The sequence below is a fragment of the Danio rerio genome, chromosome 9 (genome assembly GCF_049306965.1).
Source record: "Danio rerio strain Tuebingen ecotype United States chromosome 9, GRCz12tu, whole genome shotgun sequence".
NCBI classification, from domain to species: Eukaryota; Metazoa; Chordata; class Actinopteri; order Cypriniformes; family Danionidae; genus Danio; species Danio rerio.
The window spans coordinates 48,229,772-48,250,922 of NC_133184.1; the positions used below are offsets into that span (position 1 = coordinate 48,229,772).

The window sequence follows — 21,151 nt, forward strand, 5'->3', positions numbered from 1 at the left end:
ATAAAAATGTCACTGGGAGTAAGTAAGTTACATATAAGTGTGTTAAATTTACATGAAAATGGTTTATAGAGATAATTGTACACTCTAAAAAACAAAGCTCTAACAAAACCATGACTTTAAGTGCTTGGTTCTCCAGCGGTTCTTTGGGGTGGTTCAGGTGATAGGTGCATTGTATCACTAAAAGTGGTTCTTTTGCTTGTACTCAGAGGGGACGCACCATCTTGTATATAGTGTGTGCTATTCACCTTATTCTTCGCCGACGAGTGGGCGCAGTCATATAAATCTTTTTGACTTTTTGGCTCTTTCACTTCCATTCATTTTTAGACATTAAAAACTGCTCGTTTTGCTGTTTGATGTTGCAAACGGATATTTTCTTATTATATTCTTCTACTTGGTCTGTATAGTCATGCAAACATTTGTTTTGTAGAGCAAGTAGTTTGACCATTTTCTGTCATTTATTATTCCTAGTCATTTCTCCCATAGGCGACTGAATCGGAAGTTCTAAAACAATCGCATAAAACAGGCGCATTTCAGCATTTTAGAATAAGGTCAATAAAGCACCTTAACCACTCCACAGAACCACTGGAGAACCAATACAGGTTCAAATAGCTTCTATATAGCACTTAAATGGCGTGTATGCACACAGACTTTTAATTTCAGGTAATTGTCATCCCATACAAAATCACCCTGTTTAAGATCTGATTTCTTTAAAATAAAAACAGTAATCTTCTTTCTAATATAAAGTGGCTATCAGACCAAACATGAAGCACTGCATTAAATTATATTTTTCTGCGACATGTCTTCAGAATATGGAAATTAGTTTCTACCCAGTATTAAAAAAAAAATAAAATTCTGCGCTAGCCTGCTGCTAATGACAGCGCCTGCGTTTAAACGCTCTTTCGTCTCTTTTTACGCTTTAACAACCAAATGGATGATTAAGTCTATTTAACTGATTATATTTAAACTACATTACAACATCGATGTTGTAAAAGAAACCTTATGAAATTAAAAATAGTCACATAAAGCTCTCACCGGAAGTTCATCATTGGCTGAAAAACACTAGCTGTGCAAATAGCCTATTGGTTCTCCTTATGAGCCAAAGTGCAAGTGGGCAACTTGAGCTTAAAACATGCAGTGATTACATTGCATCTATTTTAAGTTACAAACTATTCCATTCCAACCTGAATAAAAAGTTTACATTTTACCAAAGTAAACACGAAGGCTCTAACCAACACCTATAGTAGGGGTGTAATCAGAAACAAATGTGATCAAATATTAGAGCCCGAAACATAAAATAGTTACAAATTGCCAAGAGAGTGTGTTAATTATTCACATTATTATGGACAATGTTTAGACAACTTGAGCATCTTTTGTGAGAAAGGAAGTTACAAGCTTGGAATGGCATCAGGGTGAGTAAATTATTACGTTATATATATATATATATATATATATATATATATTCATTCATTTTCTTGTCGGCTTAGTCCCTTTATTAATCCGGGGTCGCCACAGCTAAATAAAACCACCAACTTATCCAGCAAGTTTTTACGCAGCGGAAGCGCTTCCAGCCGCAACCCATTTCTGGGAAACATCCACACACACTCATACACTACGGACAATTTAACCTACCCAATTCACCTGTACCGCATGTCTTTGGACTGTGGGGGAAACTGGAGCACCCGGAGGAAACCCACGCAAAGGCAGGGAGAACATGCAAACTCCACACTGAAACGCCTGCTGAGCCGACGTTCGAACCAGCGACCCAGGGACCTTCTTGCTGTGAGGCGACAGTCACAGCACTACCTACTGCGCCACTGCCTCGCCAATATATATATATCAACTTTTTCTGTAATATTAGTTTGTGCAACTCATGCTTCAGTGAATCAAAATGATGTATTTATTTAATTTACATCTAACATATTAATAAAGTATATTTACATTTTTAGTGTTTTATGGGACAAAATTTTAGTGTATTCTGACCTGGTTAGCTATTTTGGCTTACTTCTGATCAAACCATGCATCTTAATTTGACTTTACTTTTAGGTTTTACCTATTTCATAATAGGTTAAAATAATTTAAGACCTATTTTATGAGAAATAAGTCTTGTGAACTCTTATGGTGCTCTAAATCTGCCGGTTTCAGACTGTTGAATAACTTTTTTTTCATAACTGATTGGCGCAATTATGCGTTCACAATGGTACGAATCGTTATAGAGGGGGTCAAATTGAAATCATTCATTCATTCATTTTCTTTTCGGCTTAGTCCTTTTATTAATCAGGGGTCACCACAGTGAAATGAACTGCCAACTTATCCAGCACATGTTTTACGCAGCAGATGCCCTTCCAGCTACAACCTAACACTGGGAGACACCCATACACTCTTGCATTCCTACACATACTCTATGGGCAAATTAGCTTATTCAATTCACCTGGACTGTATGTCTTTGGATTGTTGTGGAAAATGGAGCACCCGGAGCAAACCCACGCAAACACAGGAAGAACATGCAAACTCCACACAGAAATGCCAACTGATCCAGCCAGGGCTTGAACCAGCAACCTTCTTGCTGTGAGACGATTGTGCTACTCACTGCAGCACCGTGACGCCCCCCAAATGGATATCTATTATTTTAATTATTAACATTGTTATTTAAAATACGTATCGGAGTGAACTTTTTCTCAGGTTCATGTAGGGATCCCCCATACATCTTGTTTTGACATCCTTTAGGGGGATTAAACCTTAATTTGGGAATTTGGGGGGTCAATCCCCCCCAAACCCCTCTGCAAGTCGCATCCAGATAATTCAATTCAATTCAGCTTTATTTGTATAGCGCTTTTACAATGTAGATTGTGTCAAAGCAGCTTTACATAAATAACAACAACACTAAAAAGCACAAATTTGGTTGACCAATTATGTTTGGCCATTTTAGTTAATCATTGTTAATGTAAGGGTCTTTACATTATTGCGCGCGCGTGTGTGTGTGCCATGTTTCCCTTTTCCTGTAAAGTTTTTATAATTGATGTTATTTAGATTTTTGCTTCCTTTACTGTGGCTCAGACAATGAAAGAACATGACCTGATAGTCTTGTTTCATTGTGAAATATTTCTGTCAGATTGACACGTGGTGACGGGTTTAACGACAATAAGTCAGTCATGCTGACATTCATTTTCTCAAAGCATGTAGTGCACAAACAATACATTTATTGTCAAGCCACACAGACAAGTTTGTATTAAGCAATGCCTAAACTCCTATTCTGAGGGCTTTTAAAGACCATTTTTTAATATAAAAAAGTACTTGTCAGAAATAAAGGTACAAAAGCTGTCCCTGGGGAGTACCTTTACCACACCTGGGGATACACTTCTGTCCTTTTAAGGTACTAATATGCACCTTTAGGGTACAATATGAACTCTTTAGGTAATATACATTTAGGGCACCGTATGGATCCTTTATCTTTTGAAAACATACTGCCCAAGTGAAAGATTTTGGCAAAATCAAATCAAATCACTTTTATTGTCACTTCATCAGCAGCATGTGTGCTATGATGAGTGAAAAGCTTAGGTGCTGGCTCCAGACAGTACAAAATACAAACAGTGCAAAATACAACAACATACTTCCAAAAAACAGGACGATGAATAACTGGCAATGTTGACAGCAATATGTACATAGTTGTAGGCAGTATTGTTTTAAGTATTTAACTGACTTCTGAGAGTGGTATATTACAGGCATTGCATTCGGCTCATGAAAGGAAAAAGAAACTGTCAGAACATTTCATTAAAAGTACCCAACAGCTTTCCTTTTTCCTGCCAGGCATGGTGCTCGGAAGTTGTTGTTATTAAAGATTTTTCCTCCATTGCGTTTTCCGCAGGATGAGGCTTTAAGGGGGGGCTTCCTTTTCTCTGTTTGTTTTTAACAGGCCAACACATGAGCCGTGTTTAGTATGTGTGATTTGCTAGACATATACTGGCTTGTAATGTTCAAATAAAAGTTCATAAAGACCCAATGCTTCTAACTTTAGAGCCATTGCAAAGACTTTAGACAATCCAGCTGTAGCTTCTGGCAAAATCAACATCCAATCAGATGAACAAATGCAAACAATTTACATTTGTAAGGCAATGTGAGAGATGTTCGCAAGTTTGCACTGCCTGAAGCTCTGGAATTCGATTCTCCCATGGAGCTGTTATCATGTTTTTGTCTGACATTCTTTTGAAATTCAATCCAGGTGCTGCTCGTTTAGTTTAGTAGTCGGTCAGTACAAATTAGCATGCTGATGCATTTGGAATGTGATCCTTCCCTTGACAGTATATAAAATTCACAAGATTGATCCGATTTGCAATTAAAATTGGTTTTGGTGGTTTTGGGAAGTGTTACATTTCACACATAACCCATCATTGATTGTGTTATGAATGTTGTTTTTTATAACATTTCATTACATGTTCTGGAAAAACTCTTTAAGAAGCAGGATTGCCAGTAATTCTTTTCTGTGACAAGGCAGGCGTGTTTGCACAAGGGGTGAGTTCTATTACCAGCAGAGGCAAAAGCTTCTGGAAATGCCTGACCACAAGCAACTTGCAGCATGCTGTTTTCATGTCTAGTTTTTGCATTAGTCAGCAATGTGGCAATGATTCTTGACAGAATTTATCGGCTCATTTAAAGTATTTGTTCTATCAAAGGTATATTTGACATTGTGTACGTTTACATGGACACCAATAATCAGATTTTAATACAATTAGGACATTGATCTGATTAAGAGTACCATGTAAACAGACTAAAGACATAATCAAACTAAGCAGAAGTAGAATTAAGACATGTAGAGTATGTCCATTTTAGTCGCATTATTGAAGTGGTGTACCTACAGGTAAACACTGCAATCAAACTATTACCGTCGTGTAGGATTTTCGCCTCATTTTGCGTCAGGGTAGTCTATACACACATGGCTGTTTGACACTATTTTCTGCACCTACCGAGTCAGTGAAGCTCCACAGATACCTGCATCATGAAATACAGTTTTTTTTTTTTCATTCATACGGTTGGCGTCAAATTCAACAAAACAACACTAGCAATTCATACTTGCATCCAATATCTTGTTTATCTCAGGGGCATGCATGAAATGTTCCTGAATGAAAGTGAAAGTGCCAAACTACAGTTAAAGTCGGCAAATTATAAATGAAAGACCCAAAATTACATAAAACTCCAGAGGGAATGTGGATAGCACGATGGCGCACTGACATTAATCAAATTATGTGCTATAACATGTAAAACGAGATCATGAAGGGAACATTTACGTAAACACCGTAATCATATTATTGTCTTTTTCAGATTAGGGCAAATAATAAGACTAATGATGCCCATGTAAACGAATTGTATTGACATCTTTCTGTGGTTGAAACAAAGATTAAAGAATTAATGTTTATATTCTGTGCTATAAATGAGTAAAAGGAAAGAATAATTGTGTTCGCTTGCACTATTTCTGTTTAAACGAAAAGATGTCTGTACAGCGAGGTCACAACCCATAAAAAAACCATAAAAATCGTCAAGTTTGACATAAGTGCAAACCCTTTGTTCACTAAAAAAATGTTGCTGCTTATTCAAAATACTTATGTAAAATGAGCTAAAAACACAATTATTGAGATTTTACTTTGGACATATTACTTGTATGTTCAAAAAGCCTAAATTTGTAAAAACATTTAAGTTAACTTAAACAACTTGTGTTTGCAGAACATGAAGGAATTGTGTGTAATTTTTTACAGTGTTGTTTGGGAGGTTCACTACATAAAGCCTTATGTGGAAATGAATGGAATAATATGCGTTGACAGGCTAGTTTAAATTCTAAGTACTGAAAGCATCAGATAATCCTTGTTGGTGTGTGTGGTGTATATAGAGCTTTTCCATTAGTGTTCTTAAAATCCAAAGGGGAGTGGCATTTTCAAACGGTAATGTCTGTAAAAAGGGATTAAAAGCGACAAGTTGACTTAGAAAAGTAAATAAACTCATTGAAACTTGGTACTGATAAGTTGACTTAATTTGTTGCAGAATTATGCTCATAGTTCATTTACTTAATAATTTTAGGGCAGTGGATTGACTTTTTAAATGTAAAAAGTCAACTAATAGTTTTTTTACAGTGTGTTTAAAATAAATTGAACATTTCATATTTAATTCTACAAATTACTTGCAGCCATTCATCAAATGCAAAGCCCTTGTGTTTTGTGAAGCTTTAGGTTTGGAAGTTCCAAATTGTGTTTACGATAAATTCATGTTTGAGGATTTGTTTTATGTAAATATGCTGAGCAAAAAGTCACTTCAAGTAAACGCAAAAATATTTGTTTTTGTTTATTCAAACTACTTATTTAAAATGAGCTGAATTCACACAATTCATAAGTTTTTTTCAGGACAACCTAAGTAGTTTATGTGGAATCCATTTAAATTTGTAAAAATTATTAAGTTAAGCGATTTGTGTTGGGAAAACATGAAGGAATTATGTTGAACCCTCCATTTTTTACAGTGTTGGATGGGAGGTTCACTACATAAAGCCTTATGTGGAAATGAAAGGAATAATATGCGTAGACAAGCTTATTTAAATACTTAATACGGAAAGCATTAGATAATCCTTGTTGTTTTGTGTGTGTGTGTGTGTGTGTGTGTGTGTGTGTGTGTGTGTGTGTGTTCCTAAAAACCAAAGGGAAGTGGCATTTTCAAACAATAATGTCTGTAAAAAGGATTAAACGCGACAAGTTGACTTTACTTTAAAAAGTGAATAAAACCATTGTAACTCTGAATTGTTAAGTTGACTTGTTTTTTTACAATTATGCTCATAGTTAATTTGATTAATAATTTTAAGGCAACAGATTGACTTATACCATAATTATGTTGAGCAAAAAGTCACTTCAAGTATATTAAAAAATGTTTTTTGCTGTTTGTTCAAACTACTTGTATAAAATGAGCTGAATTCACACAATTCATAAGTTTTTTGGAGAACAACCTAATTATTTTATCTTAAATCTATATAAATTTGTAAAAATTACTAAGTTAACTTAATTGATTTATGTTGGGAGAACATGAATGAGTTGTGTGGAACCCTTTATTTTTCAGTGTTGTATGGGAGGTTCACTACATGAAGTCTTATAGGAAGGGAATAATATGCGTTAACAGGCTTATTTAAAGTTGTTTAGTGTGTGTGTGTGTGGTGTATATATTAAAGAGATTTTTAGTGTTCTTAAAAACCAAAGTGGAGTGGCATTTTCAAATAATAGTGTCTGTAAAAAGGGATTAAAAGCGACCAAAGATTTTACTTAAAAAAATGGATAAACCCATTGAAACTTGGAACTGTTAGGTTGGTTTAACTTAATTTTTAGAATTATGCTCATAGCTCATCTTTTTAATAATTTTAGGCAATGGATTTACTTATTTTTTATTAAGTAAAGCCAACTGGTTGTTTTCTTACAGTGGTTTTAAAATAAATGTAACACGCTTTCCAATTTTATTCTAAAAATCACTTGCAGTCATTCATCAAATGTAAATTTTTGTGCTCTGTGAAGTACCAAATTGTTTTTATGCACTGTAAAACCCCAAAAGTTAATGTACCAAACCATTTGAAGAAACCGATTGCAACAAACTATTCAAGTTCAAAACTAATCCAAACGAGTACTGTAAACTTAATCCATTTGAGTAATCGAAGCAAATTGAGCAAAGTAAAACAAAATGAATGAAGAGAACTCAAACCAATTGAGTACTGTAATCCCAATGAGTTAAGGCAACTCAAACCGTTTGAGGAAACCGATTACTACAAACCATTTGAGTAAAAAAAAACTAATCTATATGAGTACTGTGAACTTACTTCATTAAAGCTGAAGTAATGAGATATTTAATTAACTCATTACCTTCAACACTGAGGTCAACTCTTTTCAAATGAGTAGAATTAACTTTCAGTAAGTTTGGAGTTAACTACACTCATTTAATTTGATAAAGTTGACTGTTGGGTTTTACAGTGTGAAAAAAATGTGTGTTTGAGGATTAGTTTTAGGTATTTATGTTGAGCAAAAAGTCACTAAGTGTAATTAAAAATAGTTTTTTTAGCTGTTTGTTCAAACTACTTATTTAAGATGAGCTGATTTAACACAATTCTTGGGAGAATTTTATTTTATGTTGAACCCATTTAAATTTGTACAAATTATTAAGTTAACTTAATCAATTTTTTTTGTTGGGAGAACATGAAGGAATTATGTGGAACCCAGCATTTTTGCAATTTGGCAAAAGCTGATGCCATTACTGAATATCTATTTTTTTGTATTTATTTAATGCATTATTTAATATCAGTACAAATCTATTTATAAAGCTATTACCACAGAATGATAAGACAGAGCAAATTTTCCATAACAAACTACAACATTCAAGAAATAATTTACTCCTAAACTAAATCCCAAGCCTTTTATTGAGCCTTTGTCATAATGTTCCCTACACTATGCATATGTTAACTATAGAACAGCAGTAAGTCCACAGAGGATTATTTGCTCCGGAAGTATATAATACTTTTTATTTTTGGCAGAGCAATTTTAAAAATCTATTTAGAATAAATCTCTTATAGTGCTGGGCTGTATAATCCGATAGCCTGCCATTCAGATAAATGCAACTGTCTGATGTGGTTTGTTTCATGGTATTTTTACTGCTACCCACAACGCTTTTGACAAGAAAACAGACCTCCATATTCAAAACATGTGCAGATCTAATCACTTGCACCCTGAAGTGAACCTCCACTGCTAGTCTTTCCAGAGAGGGGTTATTGTTTAATAAACACAAATGGCCTCTAACTCCTTAAGTTGCATTCATTCAGTGTTAGTTAATTAACTAATACCATAAACATACACACAGTTGTTAGAGCTTAATTTACAGTTCTGCATGGGAAGTGGAATCAGGTGCCAACTGCTGTAATGTTTACCACCTGTTTGAGGTTAATTTGCGCTTAACTCACTGCTGCTTCCTTTACTGTAACATAAAATCATATACAGTTCTCTCAGACTTATCACTTGAATTTTTAGGTTTTGGCAGTTTGTAATTTAGAAAATTCATTCATGATTTTTCTTTTTTATTTAAATTAATTAAATTAATTAATATGTTTTTTTAATAGTGTTTAATAGTACTGCTGACTTTGATGTTGCCAATACTGTAAATAAACCTGAATGTGGATCAAATACCAAGTCTTTTTTTTTTTTTACTTCAGAACAATAAAGGTAAATAAAGCTTTAAATAAAGAATTTTTTTTTACTTATTAATGCTTAAATAAAATACAACTAACACTGACTATCATTACATTTTACCATACCAGTAGACACACAATGTCATGAGACATTTAACAACTTTAACATTGGTTAGATTCAGGTCTCCAGTGTTTAACGCAGGGGTGTCCAAACTCGGTCCTGGAGGGCCAGTGTCCTGCATAGTTTAGCTTCAACTTTCTTCAACACAAATGCCTGGAAGTTTCTAGAATACCTAGAAAGAGCTTGGACAGCTGGTTCATGTGTGTTTAATTGGTGTAAGAACTAAAATATGCAGGACACCAGTTCTCCAGGACAGAGCTTGAACACCCCATATAACTGTTATATTGACGTCCAATAACGACATGAAATGATGTCGATATTTTACTGATTTTAGGTTGTGTTGAAAAGTGACCAAAAGCCAACATCTAACCAATATCATATTGATGTCAAATCCTGATATTTATTCGTCATGGTTACCAAAATCTAATGTCTGATAGACGTCATATTGTTAACGTCCACATAATGTCAAGCTGTAACATCCTTAGGCATAGATATTTTGTTGTTTTTAGGTTGCTTTGGGAAGCAACCAAAATGCAACATCTGTCAGACGTTGGACATTGACGTCTGCCTGATGATGGGTTTTGATGTCAACCAAATTTTAATTTCCAAGCAAAACGCAATATCCCACTAACGTTGGGGTACAATCAATCTGACCTCATGTTTATGTCCTGTGCCTGCTGGGATGGTTTACAAAAGACGTGGGCAAACAATATGATTCTGTGTAATAATAGATTATAAAGAAGAAGAAAAAACTAAAATTCATCATATACTATGACATATTTAAAGACTTACAGCAAACTCAAAATAGTAAATTATTTTAATTTTAAATCTTTATACTTTTCCACTGTCCTTGACATCAAATCAATTATTTACTGTAAACATGTTATTGACTACATGTCAGATTAAGTATGCTGTGTTACAGTTTTACAAAATGTTTGTTACACTGGATGACGATCGTACATGGTTTTCCCTAATATTTCCAAACATTATACACTTATCTTTATGTTTGTAAATGCATGTAAATTTTATTTGAGACTGGCACCAAAATCAGACATCTCAACTTGTCTTTCTGACTTTTTACAGATATGCTCACTGAATACAAACCTAACAGATCGCTCAGATCTTTAGGATCATATAAACTAGAAATTCCAAGAGTTCAGTCAAAGCAGGGTGAGTCCACTTTCAGCAACTATGGCCCTCGCTGCTGGAATCAGCTTCCAGAATTGATCAGATTGATCAAGACTGAAAACTCATTTGTTTAGCTGTGCCTTTACTGAATGAGCACTGTGCTACGTCCGACAGATCACACTTTTATGTTTTTCTTTTCTTTTTCATTCTTTTATATCACATTTTATCTGTTTTTATGTTTTTTTTAATAATAATAATAATAATAATAATTATTATTATTATTTATACTTGTTTCTTTTATTCTTGTTTATGTAAAGCACTTTGAATTGCCGATGTGTATGAAATGTGCAATATAGATAAACTTGCCTTGCCTATTGTGGACTTTTATTTAGCTTTATTTATTTATTTCCCCAGGGGTACACGAAGATATTTTGAAGAACCGTTTGTGAGAAGAACAAGCCAAAATGTAAGTTTTTGTTCGCTGATAATCTTCTCTTCACATTCAGCTTTTAAGTACACACACAAGGTTGGCAGTGGTTTAGATTGTGATACAGAGAGGTGTAACTAAACAGGTAGTTTACACTGAATGCCAAACTGAATATTTATTGTGTTTATTTAAAAGTACTTGAAAATACAGCTGAAGGCAAAATTATTAGCCCTCCTGCGAAATGTGTATTCCTTTTCAAAAACTATTTTCCTAAGTGATGTTTAATAGAGCAAGGAAATGTTTACAGTTATTACTACAGTAAATTTTGCCTGGATTATGGCTTAATGTATTTTTGGGTTTGGCTGAAATAAAAGCGGTTTTTAAAAAAAAAAAAAAAAAAAAAAAAAAATATATATATATATATATATATATATATATATATATATATATATATATATATATATATATATATATATATATATATATATTTATTTATTTATTTATTAATTTTATATATATATATATATATTTATTTATTTATTAATTTTATTTATATATATATATATTTCAGTTTTTGTTTTCACGAATCCACCAGGGGCCGCTGTGTGCGCTTTTTGACATTTAAAATTTCTCTCGCGAGTGCCATTCGCGCTTGCATAAATCCATCAGAGACCGCTGTCGACTGACTAACTGTATGACTGACTGACTGTATGACCAACCTCCTTCTTCCTTAAACCCAACCAATAGTGTTTTCAAAAGCACAGATTGACCTGATCACCCACTTCCCTAAACCCTACCAAAAATTGCAATCCAGAAAAAAGCCCTTGCCTGATTTGTAGCTCGTTTTCTAATTTTACCATATTTTTACCCTGTTATTTACTTATTTAATTTTTTTATTTACTCTTTAGTCTTTTAGTCTCTAAAACTGTTCTTTGCCTTACTTAAACCTTGAGAGGTCAACTTCTCTCTGCATTTCAGGTCCACTGACATACATGCTGAGCTAATGGAAAAAATACCGTCCACATGGAGGTAAGCTGGTAAGTGCTAAACAGTGTCATGCCACCCCATAGCGTTTATTTTAAATATTAAATGCAGCCAAAACTACTTCTGCCTACATAATTCCAGAAATGTATATAGGGCTACTTTTCAGAATGAGATTGTGTTGAGGTAACCCACGCGAACACAGGAAGAACATTCAATCTCCACACAGAAATGCCAACTGACCCAGCCGGGTCTCGAACCAGTGAGCTTCTTGCTGTGAGGTGACAGTGCTAACCACTGAGCCACCGTGCCACCCTATTACAAGAAATGTATGTATTTTTTAGATTGGCTATAGACTAAACCACTGTTATCCTATGACTTAAGGCCTAATTATCCTTACCTGCCTAGTTAAGCCTTTAAGCCGTTAAATTGCACTTTAAGCTCAATAATAGTATCTTGCAAAATAACAAAGTCAAATATAATATACTGTAATCATGGAAAAGAAAAAAATAAGGTTATTAGAAATAAGTTAATAAAACTGTTGTTTAAAAATGTAAATTTTCTCTCCATTAAACAGAACTTGGGAAATATTTTAAAATAGGAATGTAAATTCAACAGGAGGACGATTTAGTCAACTGTGAGAGTGATATTTATTTATTTGATGTTGCTTTATAGTGTATTTCTCTCTTTGGAGAAGTCGAGTTGTGGTCATTGAGCTGCCCTGTTTTGTTTTTGCCAATTAAAAAAAATATATATTGTAAATAAGGTGAGTAAATAACTTAACTTGAAGTTAAACATACCTTTAACATAACAAAAGAGTGTCAACATACTCATTAAGCTCTAAAACGAAGACCGTTGGCCAGGCAAATGATATGTTGTCTGTCTGGCGGGGATTTTCAACATGAATGCTTAGCCATTTGGGGGTTGGGGTACAAACCAGTGGATGGGGGTTGGGCTGTTTCACCCTTGTGTTAGAGATGACCCGTGGGGGTGGTGGTGGTGAATCTCCTATTTCAATAAAGTTAAAGAGTGGATAGTGTAGTTTGACAACTACTTGTCGGCTACGAGGTGAGAAATACAGGATTTGAAACCCCCAGCCTCTTTAAGTAAAAGGGTGGCGCATTACCATAGAAACAGACAGATCTGGCCTCAAACTCCCCCGACCTATTGTAACAGATGGTTGGAGGTAGAGCTCTTTGGGGGGTGGGTTAAACCAGCAATTTTGTAAAGATCCTCATTAAAAGTTTCCTTCCTGTATAGTTCTAGTGTTACTGACTCTGTTACCTGAAAACACTATTAATAATGAGAATAAGAAAGTATGTTTCAAAATAACAACAATTGGTAAACATAATTTAATATACAGCACTGTGCAAAAGTTTTAGGCCAACTTTAAATCTTATGTTTTACTGATGGTATAATGGATATGTGACCCTTTTACCACAAAACCAGTCATAAGTGTAAATTAATATTATTTTTTATTAATTGAGATTCATACAGAAAGAATAAATTATCTTTCAGTTGATGTATGTTAGGATATAAGTTAGGTTAGATTAGAGTATGCATTATTTAGGTTTAACTGTTTAAGACAAATGAAAGACAATGTTGGAGAGAGGCTGTATGTTCTGGTTTATAATAACCTTATTTTAACCAGGTAAGTCAATTGAGAACCAGGTCTCTTTTACAATGATGACCTGGCCAAGAAGCAGCATAAAACGCAGATATAAAGAAGCAGGAACACAATACAATAACAATTTCACAAATGCAGATAATAACATATAAAACCAAGGTAAAAGTAAAAACCAGCACAGTAATTGTGTACTGGTAACTGTATTGAATTTTTAAAGGATGACAGTGGAATGAAAGTGTTGAGCTTTAAAGTCTGCTGCAGATGATTCCATCAGCAGCAGAAAACTGAAAAGAGTAGCGACCGAATGAAGTGCGAACTTCGGGTATACAAAGGTTAATAAAACTACTAGATCACAGATTTCAAGATGTTTTCTGAGTCTTAAGAAGTGACTGTAAATATAGTGGAGTTTTCCCAATAAGAGTTTTGTAAATGAACAAAAACCAATGAATTTGTCAACGTGGCATAATGATTTGAGCTGCATTTCTACCAGTGTTGTTAGCAATATTGTCTGAATTAATGGAAGTGTGAATGTTGAAAAGTACAGATTTTCAGGTTAATGTTTTTAATCCATTAAGCCATTTCTTCTAGAAAGGACTTCAGTGATAATAGTTGTCATTTTCCGCACGATAATGATCTTCTAATTGCAGTGAAATCCTATCTGGTGAATGAAAACAGCTGCTGAAACACAGACAGTCATGTAATGTCCTCCACAGAGTCCAGACCTGAATATTATAGATGCTGTTTGAGATCACCTGGACAGAAAAAGAAAGATACGACAACCTAAACCTAAAGAAGCACTCGGGGAAGTGCTAAAAGAAGCCTGATAATACACATTATTTCAGAAAATGAAAGGACGATAAGAACAAAACAGTTTAGTTGTGCGTGGTACCAAGGAAAGAGACATTAAACATAGACTTTTTCTTAAAGAGGAAATGTGCTGCTGTTGTTTTTTTGTACATATTTCCTATGTGTTCTGTTTGTTTTTTATATTGATTGATTAAAATTGATTGATTATACAGGGCTCAACGGTATGGACTGCCCAATGACCCGGGGCCAACGTGAGTTCGGGACAGTAGAGAGCATCGTTATGCCGAGTTCAGACTGCATGATTTTCAAACTAGTCGTGTCACAGATGTTTTCACACTGCATGACTATCTGGGCTAGCGTTTCATCGCTGCTTTGTTTACACTGCAAGATGGTTCGGCGACATGGACATTCACATTGCATGACTTTACTAATGGGAGAATCGCCGACAACTTCGTCCAAACTATGTCTCACAGCCAAAAACATGTAGTATATCTTTTGTTATTAACTACATAATGAGAAAGAAGCCTTTAATGGGGTAGAACATGTACATGTTTGCTCACCTGGGTTTAAAGGGAATTAGCCATTTCTCCTCAACTTAAGTTGATAATAAACTAATTTCTTTCTGTATGAAATGTCAAACAGACACGGTTGCTCCTGAGTCCTGTCAAACCTCCACTAGTTTTTCCTCCATTTCGTGGGTCCAAATAAACCGAAAAAGAGCTCTTTTAACTTCTCCCCCAGCCTCCCGCTGGCCTGCAGCAGGTATACACACACGCACACACAAGTGAAAGCTGCTCTCTCATTGGCTGTAGGCGATCGCTGATGTTATTTTCAGTCAAAACTCAATTCACACGGCATGATTTGAATCGCCGACAGCTCCAGATATTTAGCATGACAAATATCTCACAGGCATCGGCGACTCATCTGCGATTCTCTTAGATCGCGTCTTTGATCGTTCATACTGTGTGATTGTCACTCACGTGCACAAGCAGCGATTTGCCTGTGATTTCAGGCATTTGTCGGCAATTTTCTCAAAACCTGTCGGCGAGCCAAAATCGGGGCTAAAATCACGCAGTCTGAAAAAGGCATTACTGGCCCGATCAGGCCAGTGCTGCCTTGTCACAAAATTTTTATTTCTTGTCAAAAATTTTTATTTCTTGTTTTCTTGTCAATTGCGTGCAAATACAGTCTTAGAATCGAGAAACAATTTGTGCTTTTAAGTCTTTGAATGCTACCTTTTCTATGAAGTCGTAAATAGCATATTGCTTTTTGGTTCCATTTTATCTGATTGGATGTTGTGAGCATGTTATTTCTTTCCACAACCTGGTAAAAACCAGTACAGTGAAGAGATGGCAACATGACAGCAACATCAAATTGTGAGGCTAAAAGAAAACATCTGCTTCTAACGTTGTGGAAACAGATATTTACATGGGTACAACACAATGAAAAAAGCGTTGAACCCTGTTAAATATTGTGCAAAAGTCTTAGGTCAACAAAGCTAGTACAGTGCTTGGGACTTTTGCACAGTACTGTATAGTCTACATTAGGAGTGGACCATCACCTTTATCAAATTTGTCCTAAAACTATTGAACAACACCATTTCTTGTTTTAATAATTTTGAAAAACTTATTTGGTTCACTTCAAATGTTGACTACTGTTTATATTGCTGTGATTTACCCAATTTAGTTAAATTACCATAACCGTAGCTGATTTTACCAACCCTACTATTGACCTAGATACACTTAGAAATATACAGATAGTTATGTGCTAATATTATTATTTTAATGTGGATGAATTGTTTTAATGTTATGGAGAAAACTGCATCATTTAGAACACAAAAATGTCAGTAATATTGTTATTCATTCTATTTAATGCTGTAATATAGAAATTTATTTGTTTAATCCTGCCCAAATGGCAAAAAATATAGGTGTACCATGGGATTAATATGTTAATTGTCATTATTTTAGATGTTGTGCATTATTGTTTAATCCCTAAGCAAAGGTCTGATATTTTCAAGGACACTTTAAAGTGTCCCAGCCCAATGTGATTACGTGGCTTACAGTAATGAGGAAGATGCATCATACTTTTATTGTTCACATCTCAGTAGAACAGCAGGGCAGTGTGGAAGTGTGCAATGAATTTACTTTAATTTAGAAATAGATTATAAAGACATACAGTATATATACATTACAGTATATTTATTGTAGCATTTGGTATATTGTTTCAATATTCTATGTTTTAATATTTTGCATGTTTTAGGAGTTAAAAGTGGTTAACAAAACAAAGGTAAAATAATGGATAGATGTTTTTTTTTTACTGTGGGTGTGGTTCACTTTAAGAATTATCCACATCATATTTATCAATGGTAAGATATATTATTAAAAATCACAGTGTTCATACATTGTAATGATAGTTCAACCCAAATAATTCATTAGTTTTCCTTAGGTTTAGTCTCTTATTTATCAGGGGTCGCCACAGTGTAACGAGAGTCTGGAGTTTTTGACCAGTCTGTATAGACTAGAATATTATTAAATTTTTTGTCTCATATAGTGTATTGTGCCACTTTGACATCTGTAGGCAGACGCCTTTCATCTTCATTACAGTGCACCAGCAGATCAACTACTGGCATTTGAATAAGCCAATGAGCTCATTCAAAACTACTATTTTGTGTGCAGTTTCTCATTCTCTCAAGAGTTTTTCAGTTCTTCTTTAACTGAAAGAGTCTCAGTTTTCCCAATTAGTGAACACAAGTACATCATCTTTAGCTGTTTTATATTTCTATACTTTCTCTGCATTTCCACTTGAAGCACTGAGACTGAGACTGATGATGTTCTGAAAGCTCCTCATTCTGTTATAAAGGACTGATATTTTATTCCATCTCATTTCGTAAGCAAAAATGCTGATGCCGAACTTTAACTACGCTGCTATTACATATTACTGGTCTTAGCATTGTGCAGTATACCATTTTCAATAATTGTTTACTTGCTCTGAAATATACTCATGCCATTTTTTTCTGTTATTTTCTTTGTGTGCATAATTTCCATCCATACTTTAAGCATTGACCACCTTCTTCATAATACATATTGTTCTGATCTCAAGCCTAGGCAATTAACTGAAAGCACCAATCAGAGGCCGCATTTTTTATGATGTCATCATGTAGACTTCTTACTAATTATTTTACGGTATTTTAAAAATACAAAAATACAAGACACTAAAGTATTTAGATACAAAATATTAATTTTCATTAACCCTATCAAATACAAATTACAGAATACTACTTTGTATGTAAAATACATGTTTGAAATACATGTATCATAAATACTGCCCCTCCCTGGTGTGGACCCTATTTTCGTATTTTTTGAAGCCTAGTTTCAATTAATTTCTTTTGTCTTTCGCTCAGTCCTTTATTTATCAGGGGTCACCACAGCAGATTGAACCGCCAATTATTCTGGCATATGTTTTACGCAGTGGATCCTCTTCCAGCCGCAACACAGTACTGTGTCCTTGTTATACTGAAAGTAACATAGTAATTGTGTAACTGTCTGGACAATTATTGGTAGCAAAAGATTAAAAGAAAATCGACACACTGCCACTTTAGCTCTCAAAAAGTCTTTAATGTCAATGTTTCAACCGACATGGTCTTCATCAGGTAAAGCATTCCAAATAGGAGTACTTAAGAAATAGTGAAACAGCTCAACACGTCACACCAACTGTCTGGACAATTAACAACAAATTTTCCTCATTTCCTGATCTATTTTATTCGAGGTTTTCCTGTTTTATGTAAAATCAGAACTTTTTTATTTCTATTTTTTTCACTCTTCCTTGTTTTGAGTTTTTTGTTCATTTATTTATTAAAGGGGTGGTCCAGTACGATATCATATTTTAAACTTTAGTTGATGTGTAATAGATGTGTGAACATAAACAGCATCTCTGAATTTAATACACTTAAAGTTCAATGCAAAGGGTCATTTGACTTTTACAGAGCTAGCATAGCAAAGCCAACAATGAAAAAAGTTTGGGGACTACAAAAAAAATCATCCGGGCTAGTGATATCACAACTGCTTCAGGTTACATGCATTCACCACACACATACAGCCCGCGCAGCAATAGTGCGTGGCCAGAGGTGCTATAATGTTATAGTAGAGAAAGTTAAAATGCCGTCCAAATGCTGCTATTTCCACAGAGCTTCTTCTGTTTTTGTATTTGGGCTTCCAAAGGACACAACATAAAGAGAGAAATGCTTACAATTTAATTAATTATGTTCCAGATACTTATAAAAATATATATAGCTCCCATTTGACAAAGGAGAGCTTCCAGAATCTCGTCCAGTTCAGTGCTGGATACAGTTAAACCTCCTCCAACCGACGAAGCTGTCGATTGTGAGCCACAACCTTTTAGTATTTTTATTTTTTAAATTTATCAATTACATGCACAGATTCTAGCGTAACTGTATGTTGTAGTAATTGTAATAATTTAACTACAAATTTATATTTATCAGTCAAACTGCTGTAAACAGCCACAATCTTCAGCAGAGATGCAGTGTCTCTGTATGAGGCGGCTTTCCGTGCATTCTTAAATAAATTAAGATAAATAACAAACTCTTAAATAAATAATAAACTCTTAAATAACAAACTCGCAAAAGATATGAGAACATTTCATATTATTTAAACAGGTTTATTCTGAAAATATGTGAAAGAGATTTGTCAGATTTTATTTTAGAGCGCAGGCGTGAGGTTCAGCTGTGTCTTCATTTTCTGTCTGATTCAGCTACTCTTTACACAGCACAAAAGCGCATGCTTGTAGGGATGTGATGTGGAGCCGATCTGTGAATCACATCATGTTAGCTGACCAATCAGAGCCTCTTGAGGAGGGGCCTTTCGGAGGAACCAGGAAATATGACCGTCGTTTTCATGTTACCTGAGAAGCTGTATATAATCAAAGTAAGATATATGAAAAAATAACATGATTTTCTACAAGAAAAGCATGAGCACACATTACCTTGCATCTTATAAACACAACCAAGCCACAAATACATCGTGGACCACCCCTTTAAAAATTCTTGTTATGTCTGTATTATTTTGAAAATTCAATAAACATAATAAAAAAGTAGACATTCAATTTCAAGCAACATGACAAAACAACCCTTCAACCCCAAAACACACCCACCCTCTCGGCACATTGTGTACCAGATGGAAGTCATCAACTTTTCCATTCGTGCATGCACAGTCACTTTCCCTGTCCAAGTATTTTGGAGATGCATCATTTCAAACTGCAAATAACGCACCACTACACTGTTGTCTTGTCCACGACATGTAACCCTTTCTTGAGAAATTCCAAATACCTTCAGAAATTAAGGCATATTGCTTTTTTCTTTTTCCTGAAACAGAGGTGCTTTGTGTGTGTGAATGTTTTTCTTAGAATGTGCTGTCTCGGGGCAGAGCTGACCTATAAACCACGGTGTAACTAAAGGCTTCTGTGAGGCCCCTCGCTGCCCACTCACTGACAGAAGCCTGAACCTGACATCATCATGCAAGAATGAGTCGGATAGTCTGTTTTTTCTTGATGCCAAAAACCTTTTATCTAACTGATGCCATTTACATTCATACTTGGCACTTCCTGCATTATATGTTAAAGGGCAGCTATGGTACGCAAACATACTTCGGTTTTGAGGTCACAGTTTGGTACATCAGAGGGTAAAACTAAACGTAACACTGCATCGTTTTTCTGCGGCCTTGTCTTTAATAAAATTATCAATGTTTACAATTTTCTGAAGAATAAAAATGTAAACTATTACCAGCACATTACTATAATATTGAAGGCTACAATAATAACAGAACCTGAATTATTCACTTGTCATTTTTTTTTTAGATATAACGCTCAACCTTCACATGAAAATAGACCAGCTTTAAATGAGGGAGATTTATCCTGCTTAATCTCACATGGAAACGTTGTCAGAAAAGTGGTTAATTCATATTTGTACAATTTCATTCATATAAAAATGTAGTTTTTAACAGAAGGCATGTTCTTGAACCGCACCTCTCATCATTTGGGGATGAGCAAATCGTACTAAAATGTACAAATGAGCCACTAAATCAAATTAATTGCATTTGGATTTATATAATATGGACTATAATCCAATTAAGTATTTTTTCTGGCAGCAAAGGATAATATATTTCAAAGCTTAAAAGTGTCCATTTGGTATACCCAAAATAATGTCTACAGTTTTTGATATGATGGTTATTTTTTTATTTTAAATAAAGAATTAAGAGACCTTGAAGTTATTAAAGTTATATATACACATGCCTGCAGGCACAGGACCTCAACATTATGTCATTTTGATGCTGTACCTCAATGGATTTTGTTTAAAAAATAAAAATCGGGTTGGCGTCAGAATTTAACGTCAATGTGTAACCTAAAATCAACCAAATGTAAACGTCTAATCATGTTACACCTTGATGTTGTGTGGACGTTACCACTTTGACATCTATCAGACGTTGGATTTTGGTTACTTTCCAACACAACCTAAAATCAACAAAATAACAACGTAATTTGATGGTGTTATTGGACATCAAAACAACATTTTCCTTAGATGCTGGCTTGACATTAAATGTTGGTTACCTGACGTCATGATTTAAATCTAACCTAATATTAACGTCTCATGATTTTGTGTGCCTGCTAGGATGGTTTCCGCTACTTTCATTCTTCCATGGTGGGGCGCCACACCAAAATTAATTCCTGCCACAGCTACATTAAAGCTTCTCATTCAAAACCTTGCGTTGTTGCTGTTTTGTTTTAATAGCGGGTTATAATCGCACCAAAACTATATATATTAGCGGTGTCAAAATGAATTGTTTCTTGGAATGCACCGTGATGCAG

The 21,151-nt window shown here is 34.6% G+C and overlaps 1 long non-coding RNA gene across 6 annotated transcripts in view; it reads left to right on the forward strand.

Annotated features, from left to right (window-relative positions):
- Positions 1-21,151, forward strand: part of LOC110440050 (uncharacterized) — a 66,613-nt gene that overhangs the window by 1,503 nt on the left and 43,959 nt on the right. For 2 of the 6 annotated variants that reach the window (XR_012385632.1, XR_012385636.1), the window contains exons 2-3: positions 10,848-10,899; positions 11,839-11,897. This is a non-coding gene — a long non-coding RNA (uncharacterized lncRNA). Of the gene's footprint in view, positions 1-4,326; positions 4,507-10,847; positions 10,900-11,838; positions 11,964-14,115; positions 16,218-21,151 lie in introns of those variants that run through there. The other 4 variants (XR_012385635.1, XR_012385633.1, XR_002459546.3 and 1 more) reach the window with 4 other exon arrangements.